Genomic DNA, 18,847 nt, shown 5'->3' with positions numbered 1-18,847 from the left:
AATGGAATCTTACTCTGCCCATCTCAATCCTGCTCATCTCAATCTTAAACTTACCCTCTCCCTCCTCCCCTTCTCATAGGTAGTTTGCCTCACATGCATTGAGACTTTAGAAGTTACAAATTGAAATTTCTCTTTCTTCCCTTTACCAAATCTACAGTCCATCTTCCTCCTCTTCCTTCATCTCATAATATCCCTTCTGTTAAAGATCCATGGCTTTTCATTAGGGCTTTAAAGTCTTGCCATGACTCACAAAGTGTGGCCTAAGAAGCAGCAGCAATGGTATCACCTGAGTTATGTTAATGTAATTTGGGATAATTCTGTTTGGATTGGAGAACTGGTTCATAGAAGCTTTACACCAACATGGTTGGTGCATTTTGAGTTCCATGAACTACCATGGGGATTTTGTAGTATAAAAAGTTGCCCTTGAAGTTGTCAGACCTTCAGAATAAATAAAATTAAAAACAAATTGAACAAAAGAAAACCCTCAATTAGTGGTTTATGACCTTTGATTATGCATATTTAAATTAGAATAATATATTAGTGAATTTCTAGTCATAGCCTTTAGATTTTTTGTATCTGAAACCCTAACATTCTGAAAGACTAGAACAGTAGCATTGCAGATACTGACTCAAGATGTAAGCTCTAGAAAGACAGGTACATTTCTGTTTCACTTGCTACTGTATCTGCACTACCTATAACAGTGCTTTATAAATAGTGAAAATTGTGTAGTTTCAAATGAAACTCTGTAAGAGATTGCTTCAAGTGAAAAATGAACTTTGAGTTTCACCTTGAAATTTAAAAGAAATACTGTTATTGGGAGGAAGCCCTTCTCTTCCTCCACTGAAGTTTCTCTGTTGGTAAAGAGGGAATGGAAATTTTTCCAACATTTTGACCCACCTTTATTAGCCTGGAACATCAACAGAGAAGTAATGATTTTTTCTAATTGGTGGGAAACTGAAATATTCTAGGCCATCTTCTCTCAGTTGGGTTTATCTTTGAAAGGTCAGTATTCATGAACTGACTTGATCTATTGTCTTTAGTGCTCTTGTTTTCTAGTAGATCTGCCTGAGTCCAAGGACTGTGAATTTTTGCAATTCCTATTTTCATGTTAAAAGCATACTATGCAAAACTTTTCTCAGAAGGAGAAACTTTTCTGCTTCACTTGGGTGGGCTAAATCACGGTTGACCCTTGGATCCTGGATGTATTCAGTATTGTCTGAGACATTTCAGAGAGCTCTGCATATTGGGTATTTAATTGGTACAACTAATTAAGCTGATATTTTGATTGTCTTTTGGCTCCTCATTTGACTTTTCCAACAGTTACAACCTGGAGGTGACAAAGAGTAAGATATGGGCACACCAAACTTTCAATAAATGGAAACCTATCAAGAGACTCCTAACTTGTTTTATTATGTCAGAGGCTTATTTTGGAGACATAACCATGGGACACATTCACTATTTCTACAGATGGGCCATTGGGAGAATTCAAGTTGCAATAGTGGATTATCTTACTTAAAAAAGGAGAAATTTCTACTCTTTTGAATAGAGAAAATGGATATCAGAAGGGTATTGCTTTAAAGGCTGTTTTTACTTCATTAACATTCTTCTATTTTATTATCTCCTTTTCTGCAGACATATAACAAGAAATGCTCTAATCTTATGAGAATATATAAACAAACTCTATTCTCATGCTACATTTCTGTACTCTCACTTCATTGCCTTCATTGAGAGTAGACATTGTAGGTTCTAACATTAAATAGCCTTCTAAAATGGAGTGGAAGAAATTAATTATATATAATATTATATATAATTATATATTAATAAATAATTAATTTATATACAAATATATAAAGGAGGCAAAAATAAAATCCTAGAATAGAATCTTTGTTTTGTATAGTATGAGTTTAAATGACCAGAAAATAATACTTAATATGAAGAGTATCATGGAAATGTCCATAGGCAAATGCATAATGTTTAGGTTCAGATGGGATTAAGAAAGCGGCACCATTCCCCTTATCTTAATATAACAACAAAGAAATACCTCCTTAATGAAATGAGGGAAGAAAAATCACCATGGTGTCCTTTGTAATGGGTACAATCAAAAGAACTAATATTCCTGACTGTGTGTAAGTTTGAAGTGACAGAGGTATAGGCATTTAGACAAATCTGAATGTATCAACAAGCAGCCCAGTATTTCCACAGAACAGGTGTCATCAAGTAAGGCTGACTTATCAGCCATGAATCTCATGCAGCAGAGGGAGAAAATGAAAATCAGAAAGTAAAGATCAATGCAGTTAATCAGAGCAATGTTTTCTTGCTATTATCAGTGTTTTCCAGATAATCCCAGATACTTACCCTTTATATATATGCATTATATGTATGTATGTGTATATGTGTGTGTGTGTGTGTGTGTGTGTGTGTATGTATATGAAGAACCCCAACAAAGTGAATAATACAAATAGCCAGAAATGGACCCAATGATTGGCAATAACCCAGTGCCTTTAATAAAAAAACAACTAATTTCAAATTCATGACAATTGATGAAGGTCTTGTGGTCCAACTGTCATTTGAGCTGTGCAGGATGACAGGATTTAAGGCAAGCAAGGGAATTGCTATAATAAAGCCTCATTATTTGGCATACAGTAAAAGTAAACATGAAGAAAGTTCATTAGAATTTCTACACTTCCAATCTGTGCACAGCAGAGAGCAAAAGCCTGATCTAGGAATAGACAACTTTTTCCTACTGTGGATCAAAATGGAAAACCTAAACAAACAAAAATACAAACACCCACAATGGCACCAGCAGAGAAAATGATGTGATGAGTGACATAATGGTAAACATTAAAATAAACCTCCATGTGTTTAGTAAGTTAACAGTACAATAGAACACAGTAGATTAGAAAAGTATGTGAACATGTCAGTAATATCATATGGTTCATATTGATGTTACATGTAGGGTTGCAAATAAAAATAGATCCCATATATGTATGCTATAATTGTGTGTATGTCTATGATCATTTTCAAAAAAAAATCCTTCTGACTTTGGGAAATTGAAGAGCTTGGAGAAAAATACAGGCTGAGGCAAACAGCAACTGAAGTTTTTAACCAGATCAAGAAACATAGACTAAAGCTGACAGATATGATAACTCACATTTGCCCACAAATTTGTGCTCCCAGTATGCAGACATTATTTCTTGGCTTAACTCTGTCACATGACAGTAGAGACAAGCTTTGTCACATTGGACACTCTGGATTTCATGCTCCAGATTTTTTCAGTGGAGGAGTGATAAGCATGAATTTTGAGTTTTGATAGGGTAACAGACAATGGAATTTCAGGGAGAAATAAATATAAATAAATAGACAGACAAATATTTATATTATAATAAATAATTATAATGGTAAATATAATAACTACAATAAATAAAAAATAAATAAATCAGAAATAAATATGCCGAAGAAATTCACTCTCCAAGTGGAATGAAAATTAGTTATTTTGTGCTCAGCATCCATTTCTGCCTTCCACCCATTTTTTTTTTTTTTTTTTTCCCACCTTGATTAAAACTTCCAACTTTTGGCAGGGGGCAGTTTCCTTTTTGCCACTATACATGAAGTAGGTCCATCTGTGAATTAAAATACTATGCACTTCTAATCCAGCAATGGGAACCTGCTCCACAATACATTAGCTGCACTCAAAGTCCAGAATTTTAACTGTTAAGGAGAGCAACTCAAGGATGGTCAAAGTAGTTGTTGATTGATCTCAGGGTACTATTTCCTGAGACAGAAGACTGTTGATTACCTCTTGCTACAGATAACTGGAGGTGAGTCACTGTCCCTTTAATCTCTTTCAGCTTTTCTTTCATTTCTGGGAAACACCAAAATACAGTAATTCTCTTTTTCTTAAAACTATCAAGGATCAGTTTTTTATTGCTTGCCAACAAAAAAGGCAGAAAGAGAAATAAAAGAAATCCTAAATGGTATACCCAGCAAGCTATTTTTGCATATATTTCAATATCATATACTTAATCCTATAGTTAATAACCCTCATAGGATTAACACTTCTAACATAAGCAAAAACTGCCTACGATTATTAATGGGTATATTGTTTCCCTCTATCAACTACAATTAAAAAAAGATTACATAAAAGAGAGAAGATAAAAGAGATGACTCCAGTGCTTAGGGCATTTTTAAATTTCAGCCCATGTATTTAACTGCTGGTGGAAGAACCAAAAGCTCGCTATGATCTCCAAACATTTTATTGACTTTTCTTCTTTTTACATATTTCCATATATGGAAATATTTCACAAATATGAAACATTTAAAAATTCAGAAATTTCAACCCCCATATTAGCCAACTCACTCCCTGGAGGCGACACTAAATTTTAGTTATTTTATTTGCATTTGACTTGATATTTTTAAAATTATGCATATTTTACCACATCTGTTATAATTGTCTGATAATTCAGATGAGTATAAAATTCCAAGGGTTTTGAAAGGATTGGTACTCTTCCTCAAATTTCTAATTTTGCAGCTGAGATATTCATTATCTTTTTAAGCCCAGTTCTTCCATATTTGATATATGTTATCTCTCTGCATAATTTTAAAGTATTTCTTGTTATCTGAATTCAGATATTTAATGATAGCATTCCTTCATTTTGGTCTTTTATTTTAAAACGAGTATGTGTTGTTACTTAAGCTAGTTGGTCACTTGCAATCTAGAGAATAAGTTTCTTTGGTTCCAGGGAATTTTGTTTTTAATTTCTTTGGTAATTGCCTGCCTACAATTTTCTCTGTTCTTTCTTAGTGAGCAACTATTATTGGATTATTGGATCTCCTAGACCAATCTTATAATTTTCTTTATTTCCTTTTGTGCACCTCTTTATTTTCTTTTTTATCTTCTTTGGGAGATTTCTTCAAAATTTCTATTATAGAGTTTTAAATAATTTTAAAAAAATTTCATCTATTATGCTTTTTCTCAATTTTTAAGAGATCTTTCTGGTTTATTATTATTATTATTTTTAGAAAATGGTAATTGTTTTGTTTATGCCATAACATCTATTTTCTTTCTGATTGTCTCTTCTGTTTTACAAAAATAGTAACATATTGGAGGTATGTACAAATGTCATTCTTGACTATTCTTTCAAATTTAATTGTTAATAAATAAATGTTGAAGTTATTTTTACAGATGGGATATCTTGACCTTGAACTGGTGAGTATCATATTTAGTGATAATGTGGATAGCTGATTTTTCCTGAAAGTCCCTCAAATTTCTTTTCCCCCAAATCAATCCCATGTTTGCTGAGAAGGATCGTTCAGTCTTCATTGAAGGCAGATTTAACCTGCTTTCCAGTTTTCTGGATTTGGCAGGAGAAAGGGGATGGACCTATCATTTGGTATATTGACTTTCTTTTAATTCCTGTAAATTTAAGGTGGAGCTTTCAGTCTCCTTGGGCCTTTAGACTTTGGTTCTGGAAACTTTCAGAAGCAATGTATCCAAAGACCATATGCTTCTCTCAAGTAGGGATTGGGAATTTATAGTCACTTGATTATTCAGTAAGGGTGTGTTGATTGTTCCCTGGGGATTTCCTTATATAAGCTTTCAAACAACTGCCAGATTTTTCTTATCTGTTAACCTCCACCTTTGACGTTATTTGGTTTATTTACCTACCGGGTCTTTGTAGATTTCTGTGTACTGTATTAGACTGCTTCTCACCGGTCTCTGACTCTGCAAGGCATCAGGTTAAACTTTTCTCTTTCCTTCTAAGTTATTCATTGTCTCTACAACCTTACATGTCTTTTAGGTTGAGGTTCAGAGAAATAGATATTGCCTCGTTTCATCAAGGTGCTGTTTGTGATTCTTCTTCGAATACATGAGTTTGAGAGAAGTCAGATACATCTTTCCACTTGCATCTTAAATCAGAGTTTCACTTTACCAGTGTTCTGTTGCAAAATTTATCACATTTTGTTAGAGTTGTTCTTTTTATATACAGGCTATTGTTTTCAACTAGACTTTAAGGATAATAAAAAAGGACTGAGTTTTATTCTTTTTTGAAGCTTCAGTAGCTAACACATTGTGTTGTTTACAGTCAATGCTAAATAATTACCTATTGAAAACAGAAATAAAAGAAGGAATAAAATGATACTGGCAACAGGTAAATGTTACTGTACAGGTACTGCCAACCTGCTGCACTACGCACTCGAACTCTATTCTACACAGACCCTTACTTTGAAGTCAGTTTTCTGCTTTTACTTCTAGAATTTTTGCTCTAGTTGTTTTCTCTACCTACATCACCTTTTCCCCAGATAGGTGCACCTCCTTCACATCCTCACTGAGATCTAACTTTCTCAGTGAGATCACAATGTTATGCACTGCTTTCTGCTATCCACTTTCCCACACTAGCACTCCTTTACCTTTCACAGCACTTATCACCTTCTAATGCACTATATAAATTACTTACTGTCTGTCTCCTCCCACCACTAGAACATAAGTTACATGATGAGAGGTGTATTAGTTAGGGTTCTCTAGGGAAACAGAACCAACAAGAGATATCTGCACATAGTATAAAATTTTATAAAAGTGTTTCACACAATGTGGGAACACATGAGTCCAAATTCTGTAGGGCAGGCCTCAAGCTGGCATTCTGATGATCTTTGATGAATTCTCCAGGAGAGGCTGGCTGACCTAAGTAAAGAGGAAGGTTCTCTCTTCTGACTGCTGAAGCTATCATTTCCCCCTTAAAAGCCTTCAACTGATTAGATTAAACATCTCTCATTGGGGAAAACACTCCCCTTAGCCAACTGCAGATGTAATCAGTCACAGATGCAATCAACATACTGATGATTTAAGTCCGCAGGGTTGCAGCAACAGGGAGGCCAGTGCTTGCTTGACCAGACAACTGGACACCATCACCTGGCCAAGTTGACACATGAATGTAATCCTCACAGGAGGGATGTATGTTTTATTCACTTCTGCATTCCAAGTGCCTAGAACAGAGCTTGGCACACAATAGACAATAAATATTAGCAGAATGGTTAGAATAAAGGAATAAACAAAGGATAATATCATCTTTCAGAAAATTCTACTTTAAGGAAGAAGCCTGATAAATCTGCTCAGTTTTTACACAATTACCTTTCATGAAAAAGCAGAGGTGACTTAGACGATTGAATAGAGATCCCAGGGGATGGAGTTAAGAACCTTGAGAAAAAGCTTAGTGTGTAACTGTAAAATCTTCACCTCAAAAAGGTAAAAGGACTAGAATATTCAGTCACACAGAATCTTTTCAAAGGATTGAAGGTGTTCCTCTCTGATGCTCTCAATTTAACCAGAAGACTTCTAGGAATGTAAGGGAGTCATCCCTCAGTCATCTCAGCATGAAAGTCAAATATTTAATGGCTTTTCTAAAAAAAAATCTATGGATGTGGTTTTGTCTAATGGAGTAAAATCCAGAGAAATTCATGCAAGACCCAAAAAGTCCTTGAATGTTGTGGGGAGATAACTTGTCTCTTTAGATGAACAGGGTCACAGATGGAGGAGAACTGTGCTATGACACTATATTTACTGGATTATGTTATGGAGCCTCATTCACACATGGATCTCACTTAGATTTGGGGCATTGAAATGGGTGATACTCAGAAAAGATTTTGGACTTTGGAATGATGAGATAATAATGTTTAGATTTAGATGATGACATTTTGGACTTTTTGCCAATGTCTAATAAAATGGGACTCTAAGGAACCTGGAGAGAGGATGAATATATTTTGTGTTGGAAGAGATTTTAATATTTGGGGTTCAGAGGGTGGAATGTGGCAGGCAGAATCCTAGCTTGCTCCCAAGTTTCCCATCTCCTGTTATACACATCCTACATGATTCCCTCCCCTGAGTGTGAACAGACTTGAGAATATAGCGGGATATTAGTCCCCTGTTTATATTTTATTGGATTGGGAAGAACATTATTAATAATAGCACTAACTAAACAAAAATTTCACTGATCTTTTTTTTTTCAATGATTAAGTTTTGGAAACTGAAAAACTAAGGTGGAAATAAAGTCCAGACCAACACCAGGCTGCTATTCTTACTTCTGATATTGATTATCTCACTGATTACTTGGAATCCATAGAAATAACCTTTCCTTGCTATTTTGATGCTGCTGTGCTTGCAATGGGAAGATTGTTATGAATCACCTACTTTTTGAATGGCTGAGAGGGAGAAGCTCAGTATTTCCTTTATTCTGCTGAAATTGCCCTGTAAATAGACAATGACTTAGGTGAAAAGAAGTGTTCTGAGCATAGCAGAGGAAATAACTTTCATAGGAAACTATATTTTCTCTTCAGGATATAAGGTTTCACACACCTTTCCCTCTCTTCTTGGCCCTACTGATCCCTTTACTTCAGTAGTAGTTGCTCATAAGAAGGCTTTCTTCCCCACTTCATCTTTTATATACATGATCTTCTTTTGTATATGTGATGTTTTAACATAGCCCAGTGAACTAGTTTATTTGGTTGTTATATTAGGGATGATATTGGGCTTTTCTGATAATCTTTAGAGATTTAAGGTAGCAACAGTTGAGAGGAGTAGAAGTGCAATTGCTTCTAATTGACTCTAAAATTATATCAACCCTCACCTAAGATTTGTACCTTCACTGAGTATCTTACTTCCCATTGAAAAATAGATATGAAAGCTTTATCTATTAATTATTTCCCCTATCTGTTTAACTTTTTTGTTCTACCTCTACTTTACAGTCTACTTTAAATCAACTATGCTAAAATCCCATTAAAGTATAGTTTCTTAGAATACCAAAATATGGAAACTTAAATATTTCCTCAATTTATAATTAACACCATTCCCCATCTAGCTTCAACTGGAGACATTTGTCAGAGTATGGAGGTTACAAGAAGTCACATCCTACCTGAGAGCATAGTTTGGATGCTGAGAGAGTCTGTACTTACATATAACAACTGACTGAGTGATGGGAACAAGTTCATTGCCATCGACTCCAAGAAAATGACCTCTTTTCTCATCCCAAAGTAAACTCTGCTCCTTCTGAAGCTCTGTTTCATTTTATTCCTTTCTTGAGGTACATTTCAAATTCTACTTTGCATTAAAGTTACTTCTGTGCAATTTAGTTTTCTAAAGCCTTTATAAGATTAGAGTTAAAAAAAAAAAAAAAAAGCCAGCTTATCAGTACCCCCCCTCTCTCTCCAATCCCCATTTAAAGTCTTTGTAAATTATAACTGATAGTTCTCAGGGCATACTTATATTAACTCACTGTAATGTCTTCCTAGTTTTCATTCATTCATTAATTCATTCAACTAATCTTTATGAATATGCTTCCTCCTATTATTTTTTTTTTCTTTCTCTTCTAGGGATCTCCACAGCAGTCTGCAGCCTTGACATGTAACAATGGCAAAGTGGCTCTAAAGATATTTTGTTGCCCTGGTTTAACATCCCCAAAATTGTAAGCATTGGATTCACAAAGATAGTATAAAAACTTTGGTAGGACTAGCTGAAATTGGTTTGCAATGTCACTGATGCTCTGCTTTGCCATGGGTGTTCCAGAATCTTAATTAAATAGCACCTTTCTATGCTCTCTTAAAGAAAAGTATATGTTCCTAATTTTTATATTATAATCTATTCATTGGTTAAATGTTATTCAGAGATTATTTAAAAGTTGTCTTATTCATCATTGTTAACCTCATCGTCACCATCATTGTTATTTTTAACTCAAAGCCCTTCTCCTTGAGACTTAGCCAAAAGGACTGGGGTGGGTGATCATCTGAGGAACAGCATTTGAAGCATGCAGAAATCACAATTCCCTCCCATTTGAAAATAGTTTCTATTCTTCGACTCTCTAATTCATTGGAATCTGTTCATTCCCATAAAAATGATCTCATGTATCTGTATCTGTACCTCATGTAAATGGGATCTGTATCTCATGTAAATGGAAAGTTAATAGGTCTCTGGTCTTTTCATTACATAACATTGATAATAAGTAATATTTGTAGAGAAATTCCCATGTGCCAAGCGGTATGTGAAGTTTGATTGTGTATCATTTGATTTATTTCTCACAAAATCCCTGTGGGGTAGATATTAACATTCTGTATTTCATCTGGGAAACCAGTGCAAAGAAAAACCACAACTTGTTCAAGTTCACAGAGATATGCAACCAAAAATCTTGACTTTGAACTATTTAGTCTGATTCTTTAAACCCTTGCTACTGTATATGTACTGAATAAGAATCTATATATTTACTGGATTCCCAGGTGAATCATATACATTCTAGAATTGAGAAGCATTGGTCTAGACTGCTCAATACACAATATTTCCTAAATCCTAAAACAAATGTTGCTGAAGTTCAAATGAAGATTGAGCATTATCTTTAGAGGGGTATGGGTTTGTGTCAAAGTTTGCCTGCATCTATCATCAATCTATCTATCTGTTTTTCTGTCTGTACATCTGTTGTGACCACCCTGCAAAGGCAGTATGGATTCTCACCCAAAGTCTGGTTCAGATATAGAGACTGATGATGTAGACCATGTACACACACATACACACACCAACAAGGTATGAAAAGGCTTATTACTCACGTAATGAGGCTGTCTTGGTAGAACAGGGCAGCACACAAACAGGTCCAAAAACGACTTGAAAGAGCAGGGAAAGGAAACTGGATTAGGATTTTTATTGTGGTTAGGGACAGGATTGCTAGAGGCTTACATAACCTGAGTTTCCCCTGATGCCAAAGGAGGGAGAACCCAGGCTTCCTTACCTCCTTGCCCAGATGCAGAGCTTCTTTGTCAAGTATCAAAGAATGGATTCACACTTTTATTATAATTCTTCCTTATTACTTGATGACTTAAATGTAGATACTTAATTTAATTGATTTTGAACTTTTTTAAGTAATCCATTATGGTGCACTATGAGGGCAGCAACCTGAGACAAATAAGAGAAGTGGTTCATTGAATACCAGTTCAAGAACCCAGCATTGTGTATTCTGAGAAATTAAAATGAGTGCCTTGGTCACTATCAAAGATGTCTGGAACTCTTAAGTAGATAAAGAATGTTTTGATGAGGCCCTGATATTGTGGCTTTATTGGTGAAGAGAGATGTGTGAACTTGATTTATATTTTGGGTTTCTGTGCATCAGGACATGCTCAGAGTTCTTTACCCCAAAGAGAGTGACCTTGGATAAGGAGTTATTGCTTCCATTGGCAGGACCAGAGGGACAGACCATTTGCAGTGATCCAAGAGTCTGTAAAAATGTCCAGATGGGGTCAACTGTTTGCCAGGGCATCTAGTGCTAAGATGATTATCTGAAGTTCAGCTAATTGGGCTGACCCATGGGTTCCATCCTTTAATTTGAGCCCCAGAATTTATTAAGCTCATAAAAGTTTGCTAACTGATACATTTTAGCAGATGTTGAAGTTAATTCAGAAACTAGGTTGTAGAGGCACAAAAGCCAATGCCTTTTATCTTTTGATTGTATAAATACTTTTAGTAAATTTTGGATTTCCAACAGGATCAAGTTGTGGACCTGGACCTCCCCCTGTATCCAGTTTTCCTTTTCTTTCTTTCTTTTTTTTTTTTTTTCTCTTCTTTGAGCTTCAAATCAGCATCATCAGTGTTAGAGGCTCCTCCCACTGCTATGGTTGAATTAATCCCTTGGCTGTGTCATGAGAGTGCCAGTAGTGTTTTTCCCTATAACCTTGAATATCAGGATTTTTTTCTTTTTTTTTTTTTTTTTTTTTTTTTTATGACAGAGGGATAGGTAGCAGTAATAGCAGCAAAGGCATTTTCTAGGATCTTGGTGATCCATCTACTTGTAGGAGTAGAGACCTCAATGTACTACATAATATCTGCTTTTGTTTCTCTCTGTAATGACATCACTTTCTAATGATGATTCTTTCACAAGAGACCATTTGATGGCCCCATATATTACACAGGATGAAAGTTTTTCTCCTGCATGCTATATAAAATGGGAGCTAACACCTGATTGAGACACAACAAATTGGTCATAGGGTACTGTTTCTCCCCTGAGCCTAACATCAGTTGCTTATGCTGAAATCAATATATGCATTCATTATAGGACACACAGATATTTCCAGGCCAAAATACATGACCCAGGGCCACTTAATGAGGACCCCAATCCCATAATCCTGTCTCTAAATGTCAATTATCAAAACTTTCAACTTAGGTTGGTTAAATCTGTAATAGAGGCTCCATCTAACACAGCAAATACAGCACAAACCAGCACAACTCAAAGCAAAAGCCAGTCAGCAAACAGCAGCTCAAAGTGCATGCTTTCCATCTTACAACAGAGCCATTTAGCAAAGTAAAGCAAGATATGAAATACTCCCAGTGGTGGTGGCCATCCTCTGGACATCCTGCTCACAGCGCCAATTGTCGCAACTATTCTGCAGAATAGAATGGACCTCCACCCAATATTTGGTTCAGATATCCAGACTGATGATGGCGCGCGCGCGCGCGCACACACACACACACACACACACACACACGTACATGTACACACACCACAAGTGTATGAAAATGTTTATTGCTCATATAATGAGGCCTTCTGGGGAAAACAAGGCAGGTACCTGGGGGTTCCAAAAATGTCTTAAGTAAAGATAACACCTTGAGATTTTCATTATGTGTAAGAGGGTTGGGCCAGGGAGAGGATTCCCACTTAAGGGAAGGGGCTTATGTAGTTTGATGCCTCTGTTGGTGCCTAAAGAGGGAGCACCTAGGCTTTCTTATCAATTTGACCCAGATGTGAGGAAGAAGGAAAAGATGAAAAGGTGAGGCTTAAAAGCTGTCAGCAAACATCAAAAAAAATGGAGTCAGATTCTTTATTACACTAACTCTCTATTTAATCTATTTATTTTGGAAGCTACATTTCCATTTTAAGAATATCTAGGTGGAAGCTGTAATAAATAATTCTAAAATTATCTTTGTTCTGATAAGAATCAGTAGAGTAGCTCTTTTTGGTCATGTATTTATAAGTTAAGTAGTCACAACAAACACCATTTTCTTGAAAGCATAGAGTAACAGATTTAGTTTTGGAGACCTAGTGAAGATTCCCTTTCTAATAATCCTCAGTATGTAAGCTTACCCTTAGCAGAATTGGAGCCCAAAAGCTTCCTGGCAGCAAAGTCAGCAAAAACTGATGATCAATTCCTCCATGTGGTCAGAACCACTCTATATATTGAGATGATTTTAAATAAGGGCTTCTAGCATAAAAGGAAACTGCTTTCAAATAATGTCTGTACAAACAAGTGTAAGATAAAGAGCACATAGGAAATACTTTTGACCAAATAAGTGGAAATAATTTTCCCAGAAAGTCATAATAGGTGACTGTATTATCACCAGTGGTTAAATAGTTTTATCTGCTAGAGTTCTTGAAGATGACCACAGATGAGAATAACACTATGCTCAAAGAATGTACGGCTATTCCAGGGGTAAGCACATCATTCCAGGAAACAGCAATTATCTGCCTGCAACTTGGAAACCATGCGAAAGTGGCAGGTGAAATGCAGTAGAATGGAGGCTACCTGGTAGAGTAAGAAGATTCTTAGTTTTTCTTTCTGTGAGGGATTAAAAGCATGTTTGACAATCTTGTATTAAGTCCTGCATGTTCTTGGATAACTTATTTGGGGAAGGAGAGAAAGGAGTGGGAAACTGAGAGAGAGATTGGACTCCTGATACTCTAGAAAGGTGACAGTTCATGTAAGCAAGACTTGTAACTGTGTGTCTATATTCCAAATCTGAGGAGCAAGTGATAAAATACCCAAGTCTATGTCTTATCCTCTCTTCTATAGGGTAACTTCTACAAAAAGGGTCAGTATATTATTCATTTGGGAATACTTTAGAGTGCTTACAAGACTCCTATATTATGCACTTAAAATGCTTGTTTAAAAGTGAAACTAGAAATACTCAATGAAAAGCTCTAGGAAGCTTGCTTTTTATCATTATCACTGGGATCTCACAAATCTTGTTAAAAGTTTATATGCTATTCCAATTTAAAATGATCCTTGCCAACCATCTTCCTCACTCACATGAAAGTAAAGAAATAGAAGATATATAGCATCTGAAATATAATAAATAATAAAAATGGTTCTGTTATTTTTGCTGCTTCCCATGTGGATTTATAAAATTCTTTATAAGCTCCACCCTCATAATGGAGGAGAAGAATCACTCAGGAATTCTTTTGCTCACATGCAAAATGTAGTCACTTTATAGCTTGTGTTTGCCATCTTATTTTTTCCTCATTCTTCACTATACAACTTATAATTATTGTTGTTATATCTCTCTCTGTTAAGGAGCCTAGTGAAGAAGTGAGAAATGCTTTGTGAACCATTTGTCTGATGATCAGAAATCTTCTTTGGCTAAGAAGGCCTGTAAGATATATATTTTTATTTTTTGTATTAGCTGTAGTTTTATTTTCTAACAAAATAGAAACCATTGCAGGAGAAATTTCCTCCTATAGCATATTAATAGATTAACCTGGATGGCAGAAAACACTTTGAATACACTGTATGCACCCTAGTAACTTTGCATTCCACTTTCAGCTTCCCTGAGAAAATTCTGGGTCTCAGGTATGATTTTTGTTACCTTAAAATTTATTTATCTTTATGTATAACATATGACTGTCTTTCTCCCATTGTCAAAGGAGAGAAAAGAGCCCATTTACTTTTTTGATAGTAACGACTTCACCTGTATACAGGTCCAACCTTCTTTAGCCCCCTCAGTGACAGTGCTCCCACAAATTATCACCATTCTTTCTGTCTTCATAATTTATCACACTTGGATATTTTTTTCAGCAAATAAACATATCCTTTCACTTCTGCATTAAAAATAAATAAACACATAGATATTGATTGTGCTGGCCATTACAGTAGTTCACCAATTTTAAGGTCCTCTTCTTCCAGGCATGTAGTCAGATTGCCAATGAAAGATGACATACCTCACTTTTGAGCAGAAGTCTTTATGAGCCAGCTCAATAGCCTCCATTTCCACACTTTTGCCATGCAATAGGAGATACTCCAGATGGCAGATGTTTGTCAACCTGAATCCCTTGAGTAGAAAACTCTGCTGACTTGAGATGAAAATAATATGGTGTGAGGAAATTAACCTATTTTTGTTTTTAAGTTTTGAGATTTACTAAAGCATAATCCTTCTCATCCTGACTAATATAGAAGTTGGTTTCTAGAATTGGGGCACTACCATCATAAAAACTTAAAATATAAGAATATGCCTCACTGTCCATATGGTTGGCAAAGAGGAAACTGTTATTTCAGACTGAAAGGATAGTGATCCTCATTTTACAGTAACAGAATTTTAGTAAAATATTGTGGGTTGTAACTTGGAAGGCAAAACATGCATATGCATCTAATGAAAGTATGGTGTTAAAGGAAAGGTTGAAAAACAGAAGGAAGTACAGTGTATTGGTTACTGTTCATTGTGTCTAGCAAGATATTACAAGAAAAGTAAGATCTCAAAATAAGTTGGCCAGTTCTCAAGAAGAAATAAAAGGGAATAATCAACTTCTAGAAATTTGGAGAATTGTAATGTTAAGAAGAAAAGAATGCTTAGATCCTAAATTATAGAAGGAAAAAAAATGAGGAGAATTTTGAAAAACAAAGGTAGATTAAAAAGTAAAACTTACAGTTAAAAAAAAAAGTGAAAAATTGTCTAGCAATTAAATTGCCTTAGGGCAAGAATCTAATTAAGGAAATGACCATTACAGTCATACTTAAATCCACTCATGATATTAAGGTACATCAGAAAAAAAAGTCTAAGATTATGGCATTCAGTAAATTCTTTCATATGGAAAAATGCCTCAGGGAACAGTGACTAAGGGTGTGCAACTATGAAGCCTGATAAGCTATAGGTATTTAAAATTTATTTGAGGGAGTGAGAGACACAAAGAAATATAGCGTATTTGAGATGTATGTCTTGAAAGGAAATATATGTGCATTTATTCACACATCAAACTGAAATTAACTGTAATAAAATTAATAAGACTCTAAGTTTTTTAAAGAATGTGCTGCCCAGGAACAACCAATTTGGACCATAAGAAATGGCTGCTCTTTGACACTTAAAGTGACTCTTGGCCCCAACTATCCATGGACAGAAAGAAATCTGAGAATAATTTGTAACATCCAAAGAGAGAGTATACCCTGATTTCCATTTCAACTGTGGCCTGGGAAAATAAAGGCAAAGAAGAACTGTTTTCTGATTTGTGTGTTGCATTCTTCTGTTTCCAAATGGGAGAGTTTGTTGTGGTTTTCCAGGCCCTGTTCTGCAACGTTTATTGGGCTATATTTGCAGACAGATAAGATATCTTTCTAAATTCATAGATTTCCAAACCAAGTATAACCACAGCTATCTTTGATCTAAAAACTCCATTTCATTATTCTAGGAGAAAGGTCTTCTAATCTAGAAAACTGGCACATTTAGTTTAATACTATGATTGAATGGAATTGATGACTGTGGAAAGCCAACTCTGAGTCTTCAGGAAAGAGAGTGAGCAAAATATTTGGTGGCTAGGATAGACCACCATGGTTTTATGGTTTCCATCAATATTCCAATTTATTTTTCCTCTTGGGATGAGAGTAATTTGTACTTCTACCTATCTCCCTTCTTGCCATGTGGATTCCAAATTTTGGAATTTCCATTATCCTGGATTCCTAGTGAGGAAAATGTGGATTAGAGTCCTCTGGTGACCTGAAGTGGACATGAAGGCTAAACAAAAATAGTCTTTAGGTATTTTAAGTAGTGAGATACTAAGGTTGTTTGTTATCATAGCACAACCCAACAAGTTCTGACTATTAGCTTATTCTTTTTCCTCTCTTTCCTTGCCAAGTTTTTGGAAAATGTAATTTATATGTGTTACCTTCAAATTTTAACTTTTTTTTTTTTTTTTTTATCCCACTGCAATTTGACATGCATTACTTCTATAGTGGTAAAATTGGCCCACCAAGTTCACCAAAAACTGGTTCTGGTTAAATTCAATACAGACATTTTAGTGCAGATTTTATTGACATAGCTGCAGCAAGATTTTATTGAATTTTTGTCACTCGAAATTCTAACCTTCCCTGGATTCTGTGACACCATTGTGTTTTCATCCCATATTCCCTCTTAGATTCTTCTCAATTTTTCTTTGCACTTCACATCCATTAAAATTTAGTGTTAACCCCGAGTTTAAAGTTCTTTCTTTTCTACATTCTTCTTCCAGGCACATCATTTAACTTCCATGATTTAAAAAATGTAATCATTTTTTAATGCAATTTATGGGGGATGACTAAATTTGTATCTCTCATCCAGATTGCTTTTCTGAGTTCTGGAAACTATTGTGGATGTCTCTTGGACATCTTCTGTATGTCAATCTTAGTATGTCCCAATGTAAACTTATTGTATGTTCCTTCCAATATGTTCCTCATTGTAATTTGTCTTTCTTAGTGAACTATACCCACTATTCCTCCACTTACTTGTCAATCCTGTCTTAGTTTCCTAGGGCTTCCACAAGAAAGTACTGCAACTTGGGTGGCTTAAACAAAAGAAATTTATTTTTTCACCATTCTGGAGGCTAGAAATCTGAAATCAAGATTTTAGTCCAGTGCTTCCTGATATCTGTATAGTTCTTGCGGTGGCTTGCTAAAAATCCCTGGTGTCCTTTGGCTGTGGCATAACTCAATTTTTGCCTCTGTCACAGGACCGTCTTCTCTGTGTTCAAATTTCTCTTCCTACAAGGACACCAGTAAATTGGCCTCATCTTATCTAATAATACCTTCAAAGATCCTATTTCTAAATAGGGTCACATTCACAGGGCTGCAGGGTAGGACTCAAAAAATATCTTTTTGGGGAATGCAGCACAATCCATAGCAAACCTTAGCAACTTGGAGATACTATGACTTTAATCTCTCCCCCACCACACATACCTAAGTAATTACTAAGTCCTGCTTATGCTAACTCTTTAATGTGACCAATCATCATATTTCTCTCTATTCCCATTACCCGTACTTTAGTCTCAGCTCTTTATTTCTCATTTGATTTGCCAAACAGCTGCCTTACCACTTCCTTTCCTATTACCATCCAATTCATGTTCGGCATTGTGGTCTAAGTGATCTTCTTAAATGTAGAAGTTGGCCCGGATCACGCATCTTGAATTTCTTCAAAGGCTCCCTTTTTGCAAACAGGATGAAATCCATGCTTCTGACTGTACTTATAAAGGTCTTTCAGGTCCTATTTCACTCCTTCTCACAATTCATCTCTTCACATCCTCCCCTTGTAAAATTGCTCAATCCATATTGGAGTGTTTGTATAATACCTTAAAATCATGCCTTCGCATCTTGCCACTTTTGCCTGTGCTGTTTTCTCTTCTTGGCATTATTTCGTTTTCTTCATTTGAATAATTCTCTTTTATTATTCAAGAAACAAAATTTTCCTCCCTCCCATTCCCCATCATACACTTTGCACATTCTTATTATCTCATTTATCCCACTATGTTGTCATCAATAATTTTTTTGCCTCCTCCCAATATTGGAAGGCCTCTGACTGTTAATATACCATAGTGTCCCTGATGTCTAGAGTGCCAAGTGACTAATAATAAATCCTAAACATTTGTTGCTTAATAAATGCATAGAATAGGACTCTTTGATGTGAAGAGTTTCACTGTGTCCCAAACTACTCAGAACTAAAGCTATAAAAACATATTCTTCTTTAAATTGGTTAACAAGAACGATAGTTCTTTATCCATTGGTGAAATTCCTTGACCAGAAGGATTTGAAATTCAGTTTTGAAATAATTTGGCTGCCAGATTAGGAAGAGGGATAAAAATATTTCTGTATGCATTAT

This window comes from Choloepus didactylus, chromosome 3 (genome assembly GCF_015220235.1).
Source record: "Choloepus didactylus isolate mChoDid1 chromosome 3, mChoDid1.pri, whole genome shotgun sequence".
NCBI lineage: Eukaryota > Metazoa > Chordata > Mammalia > Pilosa > Megalonychidae > Choloepus > Choloepus didactylus.
This window is presented reverse-complemented; position numbering follows the sequence as displayed.